This window comes from Rattus norvegicus, chromosome 16, assembly GCF_021556685.1.
Source record: "Rattus norvegicus strain SHRSP/BbbUtx chromosome 16, alternate assembly SHRSP_T2T, whole genome shotgun sequence".
Lineage (NCBI taxonomy): Eukaryota > Metazoa > Chordata > Mammalia > Rodentia > Muridae > Rattus > Rattus norvegicus.
Window position 1 is genome coordinate 22,203,042 of NC_141549.1, and position 20,109 is coordinate 22,223,150.

At 40.6% G+C, this 20,109-nt stretch overlaps 1 long non-coding RNA gene across 1 annotated transcript in view; it reads right to left on the minus strand.

The window, feature by feature from the left end:
- LOC148000458 (uncharacterized) overlaps positions 1-20,109 on the minus strand; it is a 91,690-nt gene that overhangs the window by 39,145 nt on the left and 32,436 nt on the right. The window contains exon 3 of the long non-coding RNA XR_015639731.1: positions 1,698-1,795. This is a non-coding gene — a long non-coding RNA (uncharacterized LOC148000458). The remainder of the gene's footprint in view (positions 1-1,697; positions 1,796-20,109) is intronic.

Below are 20,109 nucleotides of genomic sequence, written 5' to 3' on the forward strand. Positions count from 1 at the left end.
TTATAAAAATCATGTAGTGAAGGAAGCGCAGGATTTTGTTTCTGTTGACAGCACATTTTCAGAAGGGTTTAGTCCACGGTTTTTCTGCATACGGTAGCTAATTCTTCAGAGCTCCTGATAAAGCAGAAAAGTGTGAAAACAAGGCCCTGCCTTGTGTGTCCATTCAAGAGTCCAACCTCACCTTATTTCAATTATATTGACAATAGCAACAAGAAACGTCAGAAAAATGAAAGGAAATGCCTCATTGTGAATATGATCACAGTTTACCAAGGATATAAACACAAATGTTTACACAATATGAACATAGAATTAATATTTATTTAATAAATCCCAGTGAGAGGTTTACAGCGTGCCTCAATTGTTTACATTCCTGAATGAAAGACACACACACACACACACACACACACACGCACACAAACACACACACACCTACACACACACACCCCTACACAAAGGGAGTATAAATTAGTCATAGGAGGGAATACAAAGTGTGAAGCAGAGACTGAAGGAAAGGCCATCCAGAGAGTGCAACGTAAGGGGATCCATCCCACATGCAGTTACCAAACTCAGGCACTCTTGGGGATGCCAAGAGGTGCATGCTGACAGGAGCCTGATATAGGTGTCATCTGAGAGGCTCTGCCAGAGCCTGAGAAATTTAGAGGCAATGTTCTCAACAAACCATTGGACTGAGAAGTGGGACCACAATGGAGGAGTTAGAGAAAGGACCCCATAGGAAGAAAAACAATGTCAACCAACCAGATACCGCAGAGCATCCAGGGACTAAAGCTCCAAGTAAAGCATACACATGGAGCAACCCCTGGCTCCAGCAGAATATGGAGCAGAAGATGGACCTTGTTGGGCATCAATGGGAAGGGAGGCCTGTGGTCCTGTGAAGACACAATGCCCCAGTGAAGGAGAATGCCAGGGCAGGGAAGCAGGTGGGAGTGGGTGGGAGGGTGGGGAGTGCCCTTGTGGAGGCATGGTGTGGGGTGATGTGATGGGCTGAGGTTTTCTGGAGGGGAATCATTTCATATGTAAATAAAAAATCTTACGAATGAAATGAAAAAGAGTAGAGGGCTATTCCTATAAAAACTGGAAATCAATGGAACTAAATATTTTCTGAGGGCAGTTTAAAGAAGAAAATGTCTGTGGAAATTTAGAAGATGGTAAGTGACCTCAAAACATTCCATGTTCTATGTTGAAGAGAATTTTGTCTTCTGAATTCTAAAACTGACTCTTTTTCCATTCTTAATCCTGTAGGAGAGCGAGGTCCACCTAATTCCTACTCTTTCATGCTTACTGATCAAGAAAATAGTTCTCTCCTTCTAAATTCACTGTTTATGAGTCTAGAACTTCTTTGTTGTTACTTTGGTTGCAACAATTGCATCCCCCTACACTCTGTTGCAACTCTGAAATTTTCAGTGCACTTTAAAAATTGATTCTATAGTATTTTATCCTTTGGAATATTTTTAGGTCTAGAGATATGGCTCAGTCGTTAAGAGCTTTGGCTAACTGCACTTCTAGGAGACCTGAGCCTAATATGCAGCTGTACATTTTGGCCTTCAACTGTGTGTAACTACAGTTTGAAGGGGATGTTGAATTCTATTCTGGATGCTACAGACACTACATTCATTTGGTGCACAGAAATACATGCTAAGTATCTATACAGGTCAAATATCAAAATAATACATACTTACCCATGGGTGTCTGTTTTTACCACCTATGTTGCACCTATAGTGTCCAGAAGAGAGGTTCAGGTCCCAGAGATGTAAGTGCTCTTAGGCACTGGATGATTCTGAGAATAGAAATAGGTTGTTGGAAAATGCAACCAACCCTTATCAATATTGAGTCATTCCTCTAAGCCCCACATTGATTTTCCCTATTTTATAGTGTAATTTTGCTTTGTTTTTGTCCATGGCAGTTGGAGCTCTTCAAGAGAGCACTACTTCTTAAGCCCTCCCAGGTCAGGCTTTCGGGTCCCTGGGTTTATCAATTAAAATTGGGGTACAAAGATAAGCAGAGAATTCTCAACAAAGGAATTTCAAATGGCCAAGAAGCACTTAAAGAAATGTTCAAAGTCCTTAACCATCTTTGAAATGAGAATCAAAATGATGCTGAGATTTCATATACACTGTTAGAAAGGCTAAGTCCATAATTTCAAGTGATAGTACATGCTGGTAAGGATGTGGAGCACAGAAAAGATTTTTTCATTGTTGCTGGAGTAGAAATTTGTACAATCAATTTGGAAAATTAATTTGGCATTTTCTCTGAATACTCAAAATAATTTTACCTCAAGACCTAGCTATACCTCTCCTAGGCATTTACACAAACGGTTACCTACTATACAACAGGGACACTTGCTCAACTATGATCATAGTAGCTTTGTTCATAATACCCATAAACTAGAAACAATTCAATTGCCCCTAAAACAAGGATGGATAAAAAATAATGTGGTACATTTGCACTGTAGAATACTATTCAGCTATGAAAAACAAAGACATCTTGAATTTTGCAAGCAAATAGGTGGAAATTGAGAATATCATCCTGAGTTAGGTAACCCACACCCAAAAACATGCATTTAATGTACTGACTTATAAGTGCTTATTAGTCAAAATTACAGTGTAATCATAATATACCGTATATACAGAAAGATACTGAATATGAAGGAAAGCTCAATATAAAATACCTGATTCTCACTTAGGAGGGGGAATAAAATAGTCATAGGAGAAATATGTAGGGAGAGGACTGAGTAAGAGAGGGATAGGAAGAGGAATAGGGAATGAGTTGAGTATGAAGTTTGAGGAGAGACAGAAGAGAGGGCTGGAGAACCAGAAGTGTAAATGAAAACCTATAGCTGGAGAGAGGGAGAGAGAGACAGAGAGAATAAGAGAGAGAGAGAGACAGAGAGAGAGAGAGGAGAGAGACAGAGACAGAGACAGAGAGACAGAGAGAGAGACAGACAGAGGCAGAGAGAGACAGAGTTGTGGGGTGCGGAAGGTGGGAACATCTTGAGGATATACCAGACACCTGGAGTGGGAAATTTCCCACGGTAAATAGTGGTGACATTAGCTGATACTCCTGGCAGTGGGGATATGGAAACTGAAGATGCCACTTCTGTAGCCACACAGGAACTCCAGTGGGAATATAAGGACAACAACCCATAAGAAGACACAAAACTTTTGACCCCAAGTTTATCCTTCCTACAAGAAATGCAGAGAGAAATGTGGAGCAGAGACTATGGGAATGGACAACCTATAAAGGTCCAAGTTTAGACCCATCCACAGGCAAGTACAAGTTCCTGACAATATTAATGATACTTTGTTATACTAGAAGACAAAGGAATCACTTAACCCTCCGCTGACAGGTTCTACCTAGCAGCTGACTGAAACAGATTCAGAAACCCATAGTGAAACATTGTATCATGCCTACAGACTCTTATGGGAGATTTAGGGGAATGAGTGAGGGCCTGGAACAGAACATCAACTACACAGAATACCAACAGAGTCATCTAAACTGAACCTTTGGGACCTCTCAGAGACTGAACTATGTAGTACATGAAGCAGACCTTGTCTGACACACATTTGTTGAAGATGTGCAGCTCACTCTTTATTTCGAGTGCTAAAAGTGGGGTGGGAGCTCTTTTTAAAGCCGTTTCTTGTCTGTGAAATCTGATACTTTTTCTAGACTCAGTAGGAGTGGATGAACGTAATCCTGCTGTTTCTTGATGTGGCAAGGTGCGGGAATACTCACGGGGCTGGGGAGTTCAACCTCTTAGAGGAGGAGGAGAGGTGGGATGGAAGGAAGAATGGTGTTAGGATGGTCTCAGAGGGGGCAATGATTGAGATATAAAGTGAATAAAAATATAAAAAATAAAACAAAAGTATATGTAATATATAGCAGAGGACCCCTTGGTCAGGCTTCTGTCACAGAAGATGCCACTAATCCTCAAGAGATTGGAGGCCCCAGGAAGTTTAGACGTTTTGTGGGTGTGGATATCCCCAGTAGAATTGGCGGGGGGTTATGGGATCCAGAATTCTTGGGGAATGGGCCAGGAGGGGAATAATATCTAGAGTGTAAAATTGATTAATTTATTTACTAATTAAAAATTCTTTGGATCTTTGTAGATGTAAAATTGTCAGTATAACCCTTTAAGAAATTATTCATATCTACATCAAAATGATAATTCACCATTATCAAGCTCTCATGATCCTAGAGATGCAGATAAGATCTTGTCTATCTAGAGGATTAAATATTATTTATTGCATTATTAAAGTCAGAGTCTATATGACCAACTGAGGAGAGGTAAAATGGTTTTGAAATTATTCAACGTTAGTATTGAAAGACATCCTTGAGAGAATAGGGATACCCAGTGTCCTAGTTAGGGTATTACTGCTGTGAATAGACACCATGACCAAGACAAATCTTATGAAGGACAACGTTTAATTGGGGCTGGTTTATGTGTTCAGAGGTTCACTTGATTATCATCAAGGTAGGGGTATGGTGGCATCCAGGGAGACATGGTGCAGGAGGAGCTGAGAGACTACATCTTTATGTGAAGGCTGTTAGTTTAAGACTGACTCCCATGCAGCTAGGATCAGGGTCCTAAAGCCTACACCTCAGTGACACACATTCCAACATGGTCACAACTTGGAATATTGCTATTCCCTGGGCTTCACACATATAAACCATCAGACCCAGGATACAGTTCAATATAATAAAGACAAGATAAGAATGGTACACAGCAAGTATCATTCTAAAATATATATGCCCAAGCATTCACACTAAATCAGAAATCAGAAATGTGAAAAGTATATTTGATCTTCCCCTGTTCAATAAAATCATTGAAGTCTTAGCTAGAATAACAGCACAAGTGAATGAGATAGATGTACACCCTTGAAAGAATGAAGCCAATGTCACTTTATTTAGGCCTGGGTGGTTGATATACACAAAAGACTCTAAAGCCTCCACCAAAATTCCCCTGCAGCTATTCAATTGTTCAGCATTGTATTAGAGGAAAAGGAATGCATCAAACCAAGTTAGTTTCTTAAATCCAAATACCCAGCACACTCTGCAAATAAGCAAACTAACAGATTCTCACAGATATTATAGATTAAATATAACCAAGGAATTGAATGACTTGTACAGTTAAAAACTCTAAACTTAACGTAAATTAACAGAAGAAGATACAGTAACATGGAAAGGCCCCACGCTCCTAGGTCAGAAGGATTAATATGGTGGAGTTGGATGTGATGGTTTATATTTCCTTGGCTCAGGGGTGGCACTATTAGAAGCATGGTCCTGTTGGAGTAGGTGTGGCCCTGTTGGAGTAGGTGTGCGACTGTGTGTAAGGGGTTTAACACACTCATCCTAGCTGCCTAGAAGGCAGTATTCTGTAGGACCATCCAGATGAAGATCTACAGCTCTCAGATCCTCCTTCACCATGTCTGATTGGTGGCTGCAGTGATCCTGCTGTGATGATAACAGGTCTGAACCTCTGAAGCTGTAAACCAGCCCTAATGAAATGGTGTCCTTTTAAGAGTTGCCTCGGCCATGGTGTCTGTTCACACAACTAAAGTCCTAAGCTGAGGAATATTGAATGGCTGTGAAGTACCTATAGAAATGTTCAACAACCTTAGTCATCAGGGGAATGGAAATCAAAACAATGCTGAGATTCCTCCTCACACCCCTCAGCATGGCTAAGAACAAAAACTCAGGTGATGACAGATGCTGGCAAGGATGTGGAGAAAGAGGAACACTCCTCCACTGTTACTTGGATAGCAAGCCAGTACAACTGCTCTGGAAATCAGTTGGGAGTTTCCTCAGAAAATTGGACATAGTACTACCTGAGGACCCAGGTATACTCATTCCTGGGCATAGAATCAATAGATGCTCCAACATATAACAGACAAACATGCTCCAGTAAGTCCATAGAAGCCTTATTTTTAATAGCTAGAATCTGGAAAGAACCCAGAAGTCCATCAACAAAAGAATGGATACAGAGAATGTGGTACAATTACACAAACGCAGTACTACTCAGCTATTAAAAAGACAATGACTTCATGAAATTCATAGGCAAAAGGATGGAACTAGAAAATATCATCTTGAGTGAGGTGACCCCAGAAAATAACACAGATGGTGTGCACTCACTGATAAGTGAATAGTAGCCCCAAAGCTCAGATGAGCCAAGGTGCAACCCACAGATCACATAAAGCTCAAGAAGAAGGACAACCAAAATGTCTATGTGTCAGTATTTCTTAGAAGGGGGAACAAAAATATTTATAGTAGGAAATATGAAGCCAAAATTTGGAGAAGGGTTTGAAGAAAAGTATAAATAAATAAATAAATTTAAAAAATCAAAATAAAAATAAAGAAAACATCCACAGTATATGGGGAATTGACAGCACTTTATCAAATTACACTGATCCATAGAGATAACTGCATGCAGAAGACAGAAACTTAGTCCATTTCTACACCAAGCACAGAAGTCAATGCCACATACATCACATACATACGGATCTGCATAATACTTCACACAACAAATGTGGCAGAGGAGAAAGTAGGAAATATGTTTGACTTTACTGTACAGAATGGTACTTCCTGAACATTAGTCCTATAGCACAGAGAATAAAAGCAACCATTCATAAATCATACCTCCTGAAATTTAAAACATGGCATAAATCAATGATCATCATCATTTGACTGAATATGATGCCTCTGCCATTCATAAAAATCTTAGTAGATTCTTATAAAAATAAGTATATTTACAATACAAACCAAGATAAACCTTATCTATTAAGCTTCACACCTACCAAGTAGCATTCATGATACGTAAACTAGTCTGCATGATTTCAGAACAGAAATGCAAACATGGTTATCCCAAAGCTACAAATACTGCAAAGTAAACCAGTTACTGGCTCGTAAGATGTTCTGGTACAGTAGTGGAACACATATTATGGAAATAATTCTATTTCCTGATTCTATTTCAGACACACTCTATGTGATGGAAGCCAGGCCTGAAACTGCTAAAGCAGCCAAAACCCTAAGAGTAGGTATGTCCTGAGCCAAGAGGAAAACTCAGTACTCTTATCCGTATCAATGAAATGACTGTCATAGCTATAGATCTGTGTTTGGAACCCTCATTAGAAAAGCATCATCTTCTTGTAGGCTATAGACACTAACACAGAGACCCCAACCTGGAAAGTGTACAGAGAAGGTGGTAACTCCATTTTAAATGGGATGACTCCTTTACGTCTCTCCCTCAAGACTTCATTATCTCTATAGCAAATAAACGTAGAGATTCTAAGAGATTGGGGTGATAGATTACTGTAGTGAGTGACTTACAGACATAATACCAAGTCCCTAGTAAAAGAGAAGAAAAAACAACATGGAATCTGAGAAGTAATACTAAGAAGTCAATAGGATTCAAACAAGGAATTGCTGAGTGGATGAAGGTAGAGGTCAGTACTTTCCCTTTCGTGCATTCAGAGGACCTGTGGGAGCATCACCTAAGGACGGCACAATGGCACCAGCCACCCTGGGTTTCCCTTCAGTATTTAGGTATTTTAGTAATATCTGCAATTTAATGAGTATAAATATCCTCCACTTGGGAAGACAGATGTGATGTTTGGATTCCACTGAGCATGGATGTTTGTTAAAATTTATTCTCAGTCTAATAGGTCAGGTCTGCACCTGAAGGGTGCACTGTGCACTCACTGATTTTGGTGAACAGGATTTTATGTGTGAAAAGAACAAATACTTCTCACGCACTTACCAGATGACACAATCCAGGAGATTGGAACCTTGATCAAGGAGAATCCATGTCTCTGTGACTGCAGTGTCCTGAAAATGACTCATTTCTTCTTCTTTTTCGTGATTAGGCAGGTAGCAGGCCAGTAACAAGAATGAATATATATATCCAATTGAATTAAATTTTTTCAGAAATAAGTGACATCATGAACAGCAGATGACAATTGGAGAAATGGTAAGTTATGGAGTCAGGTCTTCACATGTTATAAAGTTGTAAAGGAAAGGCAGCAGAGCATTGTGAGAAAAACAGTCCAAGGAGATCAATGGACCCAGATGTGTAACCCTGTAGCTATCTGCCCAGGGTTTCAACAGAGGTCAATGTGTTGCATTGTTGAGATGGCAGCTCTGTCCCCCTTTGCACAAAATCAGATGCCACTTAGGCTCATGCACTGCTTCCTCAGGACTTAGCCCTTCCTTTAGGTTAGTTGTCAGTGTCCACAGCCTGCACTAAGCCAACCTTATCAATCAGGCCACTGTTCAGTATTCATTTTAATCTCTCAGAGACTCTCAGTCCACTCCTTTGTAGCTTCCCATCACACATGTGCCTTCTTGCCTTTAGCTGTTTGTATGTAGTGCTTCTAGGTTTCTGGTTTGTGCTGTCTTCACTGTAACCCTCCACCATAGAGCCTATAGTTTGACCAAACACTGACCTCTAACTCCGTCTTTCAGTTAAATCTCTTCCCGATATATACTACATGCACTTAATATGTGAAGGGAGTGTACATTGCCTGGGTCGGTCCCCAGCTCCGGGAAAAAAAAAAAAAAAAGAAAACAGGTTGAGCAAATCATGTGAACAAGGCAGTAATATCTGCCCCTCCCCACTCTCTCTCTCTCTCTCTCTCTCTCTCTCTCTCTCTCTCTCTCTCTCTGAGTGTGTGTGTGTGTGTGTGTGTGTGTGTGTGTGTGTGTGTGTGTGTAAGTGACAAAGTCCATATGTAGAGGTGAGACTGCAATGTCTTAGAATTGGTTTGATCCTCCTACCAAGATTGCAGGTCATCAGGCTTGAATGGAAAATGATCTTAGGTGCTGTGTCATCTCAATGGTTGCTTTCCTACAAATTTCTTCCCATTGACATTCTTTTCATTTAAAAAGCAGAAGCATTTCTAATATTTCTGTCACTTTCTAAGTACATCAAATCTTAGACAATATTAAGGAACACGTAAGGATGTGCAAGTACTTTAGAGGCAGTGCGAGTTTGCTTCACACATGGAAGGCAGCTCTCGAACTGTGAAGACAAGCACAACATTTTAAGGGAAGTAAATAATTTTTAGTACAATAAATAATTGTATAAGACACCAGGGCCTGACACTCAAGTTCCTGATTTTTTTAATTCATTTGTGTCCAGAAGAAGTCAGTGTGTTTTTCCTGCTGTTTGAAATATTTCCAGAAGTTTATGTAAAGGTATAGGCTTATAGCAATTTTTTGTCCAAAATATATAAAGATGTCTAAAATCTCAACAGTAAAAGGTCAGCATGGGCAATGGATTTCAAGACCTTTCTCCAGAGATTTCCAGCTAGATACCTAGCTAGAAGAACATACCAACCAGAAAAGCAACAACTTTTGGTCCAGCCCCTGCTCCAGTTGCTCAGGCCACACATGAATATCGAGCTGCATATCTGCCACACATGTACTGGGAGGCCTGTCTCCAACCCCTGTATGTTCTTTTGCTGGTGGTTCAGATGCTGAGAGCCCAAAGTGTCAAGTTTAGTTAACTCTGCTGGACGGCCTATGGAGTTTCATTCCCCTTGAGGGCTGCAATCCTTCTTCTGAATCTTGTATATGAGTCCTTAAGTTCTACCCAGTGTTTAGCTGTGGATGTCTGCATCTGTCTGAGTAAGCTGTTCAGTGGAGCCTCTCAGAGGACAGCCATGCTAAACACTTGTCTGTAATTGTTATAATTGTTATAAAATACTCTGTTATAGAGTATTATGAAATGTCAAGGATTGGTGCTTGCCCACAGATGGGTATCAAGTTTGGCTAGTATCCCTCAGTCTCCACTCTGTCATCAATTGCTGATTTTTTCTTTCAGTTTGTTTATATGGCAGATGACTTGTTGAGTGTTTGTAACTGAACCATCCCTGCTTTCCTGGTATAAAACCTACTTTGCAAGTATTTTCTGTAGTTGTTTTGAAGAGACTTCGATAGCTCAGTTCACAGAGCACTGGAGTGTAGTTGACACATACATTTCACAAATACTCTTATAAGTTTCTCATTTATATATAACATATAGTATAATAAAATGATATATATATATTCATATGCTGAGTGTGTAGGTCAGTGGTGGAGCACTTGTATGGCACATGTGAGACTGTAAAGGAACTGAGAAATAGCAACCTTCTATATTACTGTTGGAACTATAAATATAAAATGGTTCAGCCTCAAGCAGCTGAATGTGCACAGAACTTACAAATGACAAAAGGGAGGAACCCCAAGAAGTATAGCATGATGAATAGGTAAACAAAGTGTGGCGTATCAATACAATGGACTAGTATCTAGCAATGACAAGAGGTATTCATAATAATCCTAAAACATGAAAACACATTACAATCCGTAAACTCAGTGAAAATAGCATTTTTAATGACCAAAAAGCTTTATTTTTATATTAGATCATTAATTTCTATTAAATACCTAGAATGAACTGGTTGGTGGTGACATATGCCTTTAATCCCAGCACTCAAGAGGCTGAGACATGTAGTTCTCCATGAGTTTAAAGCCAGCCTGGTCTACAGAGTTAGGTATCGGACAGCCAGGGATGCTACACACACACACACACACACACACACACACACACACACACACACGGACATACACGCACTCACACAATCAATCAATCAATCAATCAATCAATCAATCAAACAAAACCTCAAAAACAAGACAACAAAAAGAAATCAATCAATTAAACACAACAACTGCAGCAGCAGCAGCAGCAGCAGCAACAACAGCAACAACAAACACTAACAGAATGAGAAACGTAAAGCAGAAGTTAGATTGGGTACCAGCTTGTTTCCTCATTAATCAAAGGGCCCCTCAGAAAACCATTCATATTATGGGCTATTGCAATGGCATTGGAGCTGTACACAACCTGGTTTTAAGGTTCTATATTTGAAGGTCATACTTCTATCATCAAAGAGGGATAGTTGGAACTGGTGCCTAAAAAGTTGATAGGGGGTAGGCTGTGGAGTAAAAAAGAGTAACTTGTAATGGCCCAGGGTTTCCTGTCAAAGATGAGAATGTTTTTAAAACAATAGGGTAATGGGAGCATGACTTTAATAAAGTACTAAGAAACCACTACTACATTGTACGCTTGTAAGTAATGAACTTAGCACATAAGTTTACTACATACCTGTGAACCTATTATTATTGAAACATTATGCTTATTTCCTATGTGTGAAAGTTTTGCCTATGTGTCTGTCGGTGCACTACATGCATGTCTGGGCCTGTGAAGATATAAGAGGGGTCTAGATCACCTGGAATTAGATTTGAAGATGCTTTTGGGCTTCCACATAGTTGTCATTGTAGGTTGCACGGTTTGTAGGTGACAGATATTGAGGATTACCTTTGCCCTCCAGTAGCAGACAGGGTACCTTCCAGTATTATGAACTCTGGTTAGTAGGGTGAAGAGTCTAGCTAGACCCCGGCTCAACCTCTCCCACTGTGATGACAGAAGTGTTACCATCAGAAATCAGTCCTGAACATCAGATTGTGTAGACCAACCAATAGTCTTGACACAAGCCTGTGACAGTTGAGGCTTCCTATAGGACCCTATGGTTAATGACTCAGCAGTTTGTTACCCATTCCTGTTACTGGAGGTGAAATTGTGTGACACAAGATGTCTAGGTGGAGCCTTGTGTCCTCTGTTAGTTTTTGGCTCCGTATGTATTCCCTTGGCGCATGCATGCATATATATATAAAAATATATATGTGTATATATATGTATTTATATATGTATTTTTTTCATTTCTTTTTTTAACTTGGTGACAAATATTAAACTGTTATACTTGGCACTTTTTGCTTTTGTTCGCTGAGAGAAATGTAGAATAAACCCACAGTGTTTTTGGAATAGGTGAATGATTGCCTTTTAAGGTGACTGGCATTGACAGTAGTGGAAAAATAAATAACCCCAAAATAACATACATGTATTAATAAATCATGTCAGGGAGAAAAGTACTGAGACAGAGGTCACAGAGACCTCTCCGTGATGAAAAGAGAAGTGGCCTCGATCCTGGACATGCTTGGGGCGTTTACCTCCCTGGCCGTTTTGAGACTGTCCATTCTAACCAGTGCTGGAGGACTCCTCCCCCGATCCATGTACTTCCGCTTCCTGGAGCTGTTGTGGGCCTTCACCAAGATGGCGGATGTGAGACTTGCTCCGTCTAGGCTGTCCAGTGTGGGTGAACCCCACATCAGCGGACTTCCAGAACACGCCCTATCCTTAAAGGCTTTGTGGTCTCTCGGGGCTGTCTGTCAGAACCAACAACTGCAGGATGGAGCTGCGGTCATCTCCACAAGGACTTCATCTGCTCAAGAGGTAAAGGGGCAGCGCGCAAGTCTGGAGTTTAGGAAGGAAGGATTTGGCCTGTGATACACAAGGAGCAAAGGCAGCCCTCACATACGTCCCTGTTTTCCTGCCTCATTACAAACAGCTCTGTGGCATCACATAAATCAGTCAGCAACCTTTCTACAAGGGCTCACAGAAGACATCTGAAGCAGATGACACCGTCTCTGGCAAGGTAACTTACTACTTCTGAGATAGAATCTCACTTTGTGGGCAGCCTGGTCTACAGAGAAACCCTGGCTCAAAACACCAAACCAAAGCAAAACCCCAAAAACATTAACAGAGCCCAGGCAATCTCACAAGTCTCTGCAGCACCATTTGCCAAACAGCAAGTCAAGGCGTTCTGCTGCTCTCCCTAGCTGCTTGTCTTTCTTCAGGATCCCTAAGCATCCTTTTCATGATGGGTACCAGGTGACCCATGATTTGAAGACAGAGCCCAAGCCTGGGGACTCCTGAGTCTATACCTGCTGAAAGCTCTTAGTCATATGAGACCTCCACCCTGTGTGACAGCAGGTCCTAGGCCTTAATGAAACTACCTCATTTTATTTTTATGTATAACTTAAGTTGTGTAAACATACAAAAAGGCACACAGATACAGACACACATGCACGCGGGCAAACACACACACACACACACACACACACACACACACACACAATCGTTTTACCTCTGTGTATTTTCTGTGTACCATATGTGGTAGAACCTGGTGCTGGTTCCCCTGGGGCTGCAGCTATAAACAGTTGTGAGCTGCCCTGTGTGTCCTAGCAATCAGAACTGAGTGTTATTCAAACCAAAACTAGAGCTGGTCACTGCCATGCCCCCATGTAGATTTTCTTTTTGTTTTTCCTGTTTTTGTTCTTTTTGTTCTTTTTTCTTTTTTCTTAGATATTTTATGTATTTACATTTCAAATGTTATCCCCATCCCCCCTCCATAACCCCTGATTCTATGAAGACTTTATTAATATATAGAGCATTAATTATAATAGACAGCACTCGAAAATTTATCATAAGACAAATTGTCAACTTTAGGGCAATATCAATAATGAATATTAGATCAACATTACCTGTTTGCTAATGGATAAAAGACATTTTGAACAGGAACTGTGACCATGTCCCCTTCACAGAAGGTGAGTGAGGACCTTCTGTTCTGTTGATTTTGCACTGATATACATGTGAAGGTTAGAGATTGCCATTGTCTTTCTCTCACTTTCCAGTGCCCCACACATGTGGAGCTAAGTGTGTAGTGGTCAGAGGACAGAGCCAACTGACGGTTCTGTTCTGGCTTCTGAGGACTGAACTCAGGCCATCAGGCCTCCCTGTGGGTTCCACCCCTGGTCCCTCTGTTCTGGAGAGAAACCTCACCCAGCCACACCCTCGTGTGATTGATTTACTATCTTGGAGCACATTGCTATTCACACTTGCAGGCAAGTAAGCCTTGGGGCTCCCCTTATCCCCACATCTACAGTCAGGTTTTCAGGGCAAATGTTTTACCAAGTGAGGTTTACCAACCGCAAAAGCGCTTCATTATTTTTCTGCGGGGGGGCGATTTTTTCCTTTTCTTTTATTTTCCCGGTCAATATTAAATTGGATGTATCTTATTTACATTTCAATTGTTATTCCCTTTCCCGGTTTCCAGGCCAACATCCCCCGAACCCCTCCTCCTCCTCTTCTATATGGGTGTTCCCCTCCCCATTCTCCCCCCATTACCTCACCCCAAGAATCCCATTATTTAAGGGTCCAGCCTTGGCAGGACCAATGGCTTCCCCTTCCACTGATGACCTTACTAGGCTATTCATTGCTACCTATGCAGTTGGAGTCCAGGGTCAGTCCATGTATAGTCTTTAGGTAGTGGCTTAGTCCCTGGAAGCTCTGGTTGCTTGGCATTGTTGTTCATATGGGGTCTCAAGTCCCTTCAAGCTCTTTCAATCCTTTCTCTGATTCCTTCAACGGGGGTCCCGTTCTCAGTTCAGTGGTTCGCTGCTGGCATCCACTTATGTATTTGCTGTATTCTGGCTGTGTTTCTCAGGAGAGATCTACATCTGGTTCCTGTCAGCCTGCACTTCTTTGCTTCATCCATCTTATCTAGTTTGGTGGCTGTATATGTATGGGCCACATGTGGGGCAGGCTCTGAATGGGTGTTCCTTCTACGTCTATTCTAAACTTAGCCTCCCTATTCTGGGGGTGGGGGGATTTTTATTTGATATTTTTTGTTCCCATTTCAAATGTTATCCCCTTTCCTAGTTTCCCATCCATGAACCGCCTATCACATTGCCCCTCCCCCTCTTCTATTAGGGTGTTTTCCCACCCATCCACTCACCCCTTCCCACCTCCCTGTCTTAGCATTCCCTTACACTGGGAGGTGGAGCCTTGGCAAGACCAAGGGCTTCTCCTCTCATTGGTTCCCAAAAAGGTCATCCTCTGCTACATATGACCTGAAGACATGAGTGTGTCAATGTGTACTTTGTACATGGAGGGACATCTGGGTTCTTTCCAGCTCCAGGCAATTACAAAAAGGGTGCTATGATCATAATTTGAGCATGTGTCTTTGTTATATGTTGGAGCCCCTTTTAGATGTATGCCCAGGATGGGGTATAGCTGGGTCCTCAGGTAGTACTATGCCCAATTTTCTGAGGAACATGCTAAGTAATTTCTAGAGATGTACCAGCTTGCTCTCCCACCTACAAGGAGGAGTGTTCCTCTTTCTCCACATCCTCACCAACATCTGTTGTCACCTGAGATTTTGTTCTTAGTCATTCTACTGGTGTGAGGTGGAATCTCTTCATTTTCTTGATTTACATTTCCCTGATGATTAAGGATATTCAATAGTTCCTTAGGAGTTTCTGGGACATTTGATATTCCTCAGTTTAGAATTCTTTATTTAAGTTTGCACCTCCTCATTTTGTAATAGAGCTATTTGATTCTCTGGAGTCTAAACATAGATTTCTTTGTATACGTTGCATATTAGCCTTCTATCAGATGTAGGAGTCGTAAAGATCTTTTTCTAATCTGTTAGTTTCCATTTTGTCCTAATGACAGTGTCCTTTTCCTTGCATAATCTTTGCAATTTTTTGAGGTCTCATTTTTCGATAGTTGAAATTGGAGCCTAAGCTATTGGTGTTCTATTCAGGAAAATTTCCCCAGTGCCCATGTGGTCCAGGCTCTTCCCCAATTTTCCTTTTATTATTTTGAGTGTATCTGCTTCTATGTGGAGATCCTCAATTCACGTGGACTTTAGCTGTGTACAGGGTGACAAGAAAAGTTTGATTTGCATTCTACATGCTGACTGCCAGTTGATTCAACAGCATTTGCTGGAAATGCTGTCTTTTTTCCACTGAATGACTTCAGTGTCTTTGTCAAACATCAAGTGACCAAAGTTGTGTGGGTTCATTTCTCTGTCTCCAATTCTACTCCCTTGATCAACCTGCCTGTCTGTGTACTAAACCATGCAGTTTTTATCACTATTGATATGTAATACAGCCTGACGCCTGGGATGGTGAGTCTCCCAGAAGTTCTTTCATTTTTGAGGACAGTTCTCACTACCCTGGATTTTTTATTATTCCAAATGAATTTGCACATTCCTCTTTCTACCTAAATGAGGAATAGAGTTGGAACTTTCATGGGAATTACATTGAATCTTAGATTGCTTTTGGTCAGATTTCCATTTTTACAATTTTAATCCTGCCAATATGTGAGCATGGGAAATCTTTCCATCTTATGAGATCTTGTTCAAGTTCTTTCTTTAGAAATTTAAAGTTCTTGTCAAAGAGATCATTCACTTGTTTGATTAGAGTCACAGCGAGGTATTTTATATCATTTGTTACTGTTTTGAAGGGTGTCATTTCCCTAATTCCTTTCTGAGCCTGTTTATCCTTTGAATAGAGGAAGGCAGTGGACTTTAGTGCTAATTCTTCAAGGTTTTCTCCATTTAGTTTGATATTGGCCACTGGTTTGCTCTATATTGTTTTTACTATGTTTAGGTATGGGCCTTGAATTCCTGATCAATCCAAGAATTTTAAAATGAAGGCTAGCCCTCACTTTTTACTTTACATACATTATAGTTTTTATTGGATGGAAGATTACTTAGATTTGTGTTGACTGTTGTAATTTAACACGCTCCACAGACATTGTTGTCAATTTCGAATCATTCACTAACTGTGAGCAGTTACTGGACTAATTAAAGTTCTCTAAGTGCCAGGAGCCATGTGGAGCTAGACAGGTTTAGTGTGTCAAGAGGGTCAGCTAGAAGCCCTGTTGGAGGCTTCCAGCCTATCCTACAGTGCCCGTATTCAAAACAAACAAAGAAAGCAAAATCTCATAAATGAGTTAGTCAGTAAATAAATAGTGTGATACCTAGAAAAGCAACACACGGGTGTCAAGCTTCTCTTTGGTTGCTGGTTTAGTCTTTGGGAGCCCTGGAGGGTCTGAATGGTTGATGTTGTAATTAATCTTATGGGGTTGAAACCCCTTCAGCTCCTCCAGTCCGTTTTCTTTTTCTTCTTCTTCTTCTTCTTCTTCTTCTTCTTCTTCTTCTTCTTCTTCTTCTTCTTCTTCTTCTTCTTCTTCTTCTTCTTCTTCTTCTTCTCTTTTTTGATGGGATATATTTCTTAATTTACATTTTAGATGTACATTCCTTTCCCATTTTCCTATCCATAAGCCTCCTATCCCCTCCTCCTTCACCATAACTGAGGCCCTCCCATTCATTCTCCCGTTCTACACCCCCAGACATTCCCCCGCTCTGGGGTCCAACCTTGGCAGGACCAAGGACTTCCCCTTCCACTGGTGCCTAAGAAATGATATTCCAACTCTGCAACATATGCATTTGGAGTCCTGGGTCAGTCCATGTATGGTCTTTGGGTAGTGGTTTAGTCCCTGGAAGCTCTGGATGGTAGGCCTTGGTATTCTTATGGGGTGGCAAGAACCTTCAGATCTTTCAATTCCTTCTGGAATTTCCCCAAGGGAGTCCCGTTTTCAGTTGAGTGGGTTGGTGCTAGTGTTTACCTATGTATTTGACATGCTCTGGTTGTGTCTGTAGGAGAGACCTATATCTGGTTCCTGTCAGCATGCTCTTCTTAGCTTCATCAATCTTACCTAGTTTTGGTGGATACACACACACACACACACACACACACACACACACACACACACACACACAAATTAAAAGGTGAGGAATATCGAATGGGCGAGAAGCACCTTAGGAAATGTTCAATATTCTTAGACATCAGGGAAATGCAAATCAAAAAATCCCTGAGATTCCACCTCACACCAGTCAGAAAGGCTAGGATAAAAATCTCAGGTGACAGCAGATGCTGGTGAGGATGTGGAGAAAGAGGAACACTCCTCCATTGTTGGTGGAATTGCAAACTGGTATAACCACTTTGGAAATCAGTCTGGAGGTTCCTCAGAAAATTGGACGTTGCATTACCTAAGGACCCAGCTATACCTCTCCTGGGCGTAGACCCAAATGATGCTCCAACATGCAACAAGAAAACATGCTCCATTATTTTCATAGCAACCTTATTTATAATAGCCAGAAACTGGAAAGGATTCAGATGCCTTCAACAGAGAAATTGATTCAGAAAATGTGGTACATCTACACAATGGAGTACTACTCAACTATCAAAAACAATGACTTCATGAAACTCAGAGGCAAATGGAAAGAACTAGAAAATATCAACCTGAGTGAGTTAACCCATTCACAGGAAAACACACATGTTGTACACTCAGTGATTATTGTATGTTAGCCCAAAAGCTCAAATTACCCTAGATGCAATCCCCAGACCCCATGAAGCTCAAGAAGAAGGATGAGCAAAATGCAGACGCTTGCAATCCTTAAAATGGGGGGAAAAAGTATTCATAGGAGGGGATATGGAGGCAATCTTTACAACAGACACTCAAGGAATGGCCGTTCAGAGCCTGCCCCACATTTTTAAATAGTGTTATTTGGCTCTCTGGAGCCTAAGTTCTTGAGTTCATCTATTTTTGATACTAGCCTTGTGTCGGATGTAGTATTGGTAAAGATTTTTTCCCAATTTATAGGTTGCTGTTTTGTCCTAATGACAGTGTACATTGCCTTACAGAAGCTTTGCAGTTTTATAAGGTCCCATGTCTTGATTCTTGATCTTAGAGCATAAGCCATTGGCATTTTTTCAGGAAATTTTTCTCAGTCCCTACATGTTTGACACAGTTCCCCACTATTTATTCTATAACTTCCAGTGTATGTGGTTTGATGTGGTGGTCCTTGATCCATGTGGACTTAAGCTTTGTACAGGGTGATAAGAATGGATCATCTGCATTCTTCTACAGGCTGACCACCAGTTGAACCAGCACCATTTGCTGAAAATGCTCTTTTTTCCACTGGATGGTTTTGGCTCCTTTGTCAAAAATCAAGTGACCATAGGTGTATGGGTTCATTTCTGCATCTTCACTTCTATTGCACTTGTCTGTCTGTCTCTGTACCAATAGCATGCAGTTTTTTTTATCACTATTGCTCTGTATTACTGCTTGAGTTCAGGGATAGTGATTCCCCTGGAAGTGATTTCATTTTTGAGGATAGTTTTAGCTATCCTGGGTTTTTTGTTATTCCAGATGAATTTGCAAATTGTCTAACTCTCTGGAGAATTGGATTGGTATTTTGATGGGGATTGCGTTGAATCTGTAGATCGCTTTTGGTAAAATGGCCATTTTTACTATATTAATCCTGCCAATCCATGAGCATGGGAGATCTTTCCATCTTCTGAGGTCTTCTTCAATTTCTTTCTTCAGAGGCTTAAAGTTATTATCATACAGATCTTTCACTTGCTTGGCTAGAGTCACACCGAGGTATTTTTTATTATTTGGGACTATTAGGAAGGGTGTCATTTCCCTATTTCTTTCTTGGCTTGTTTCTCTTTTGTGTAGAGGAAGGCTACTGATTTATTTGAGTAATTTTAGATCCAGCCACTTTGCATAAGGTGTTTATCAGTTTTAGTAGTTCTCTGGTGGGACTTTTGGTTTCACTTAGATATACTATCATATCATCTGCAAATAGTGATATTTTGACTTCCACTTTTCCAATCTTTATCCCTTCGATCTCCTTTTGTTGTCTGATTGCTCTGGCTAGAACTTCAAGAACTATATTGAATAAGTAGGGAGAGAGTGGGTAACCTTGTGTAGTCCCTGATTTTCGTGGGATTGCTTCAAGTTACTGTCTATTTAGTTTAATGTTAGCAACTGGTTTGCTGTATATGGCTTTTACTATGTTTAGGTATGGGCCTTCAATTCCTATTCTTTCCAGAACTTTGATTATGAAGGGGTGTTGAAATTTTGTCAAATGCTTTCTCAGCATCTAATGAAATGATCATGTGGTTTTGTTCTTTCGGTTTGTTTATATAGTGGATTATGTTGATGGTTTTCTGTATATTAAACCATCCCTGCATGCCTGGGATGAAGCCTACTTGATCATGATGGATGATGGTTTTGATGTGTTCTTTGATTCTGTTTGCCATTTACAAGAATTTTATTGAGTATTTTTGTGTCAATATTCATAAAAGAAATTGGTCTGAACTTCTCTTTCTTCATGGGGTCTTTGTGTGGTTTCTGTATAAGAGTAATTGTAGCTTCATAGAAGGAATTTGGGAGTGCTCCATCTGTTTCTATTTGGGGGAATAATCGGGATAGTATTGCTGTGATATCTTCTATTCTGATAGAATTCTGCACTAAATCCATCTCGTCCTGGGCTCTTTTTGGTTAGGCGACTCTTAATCACTGCT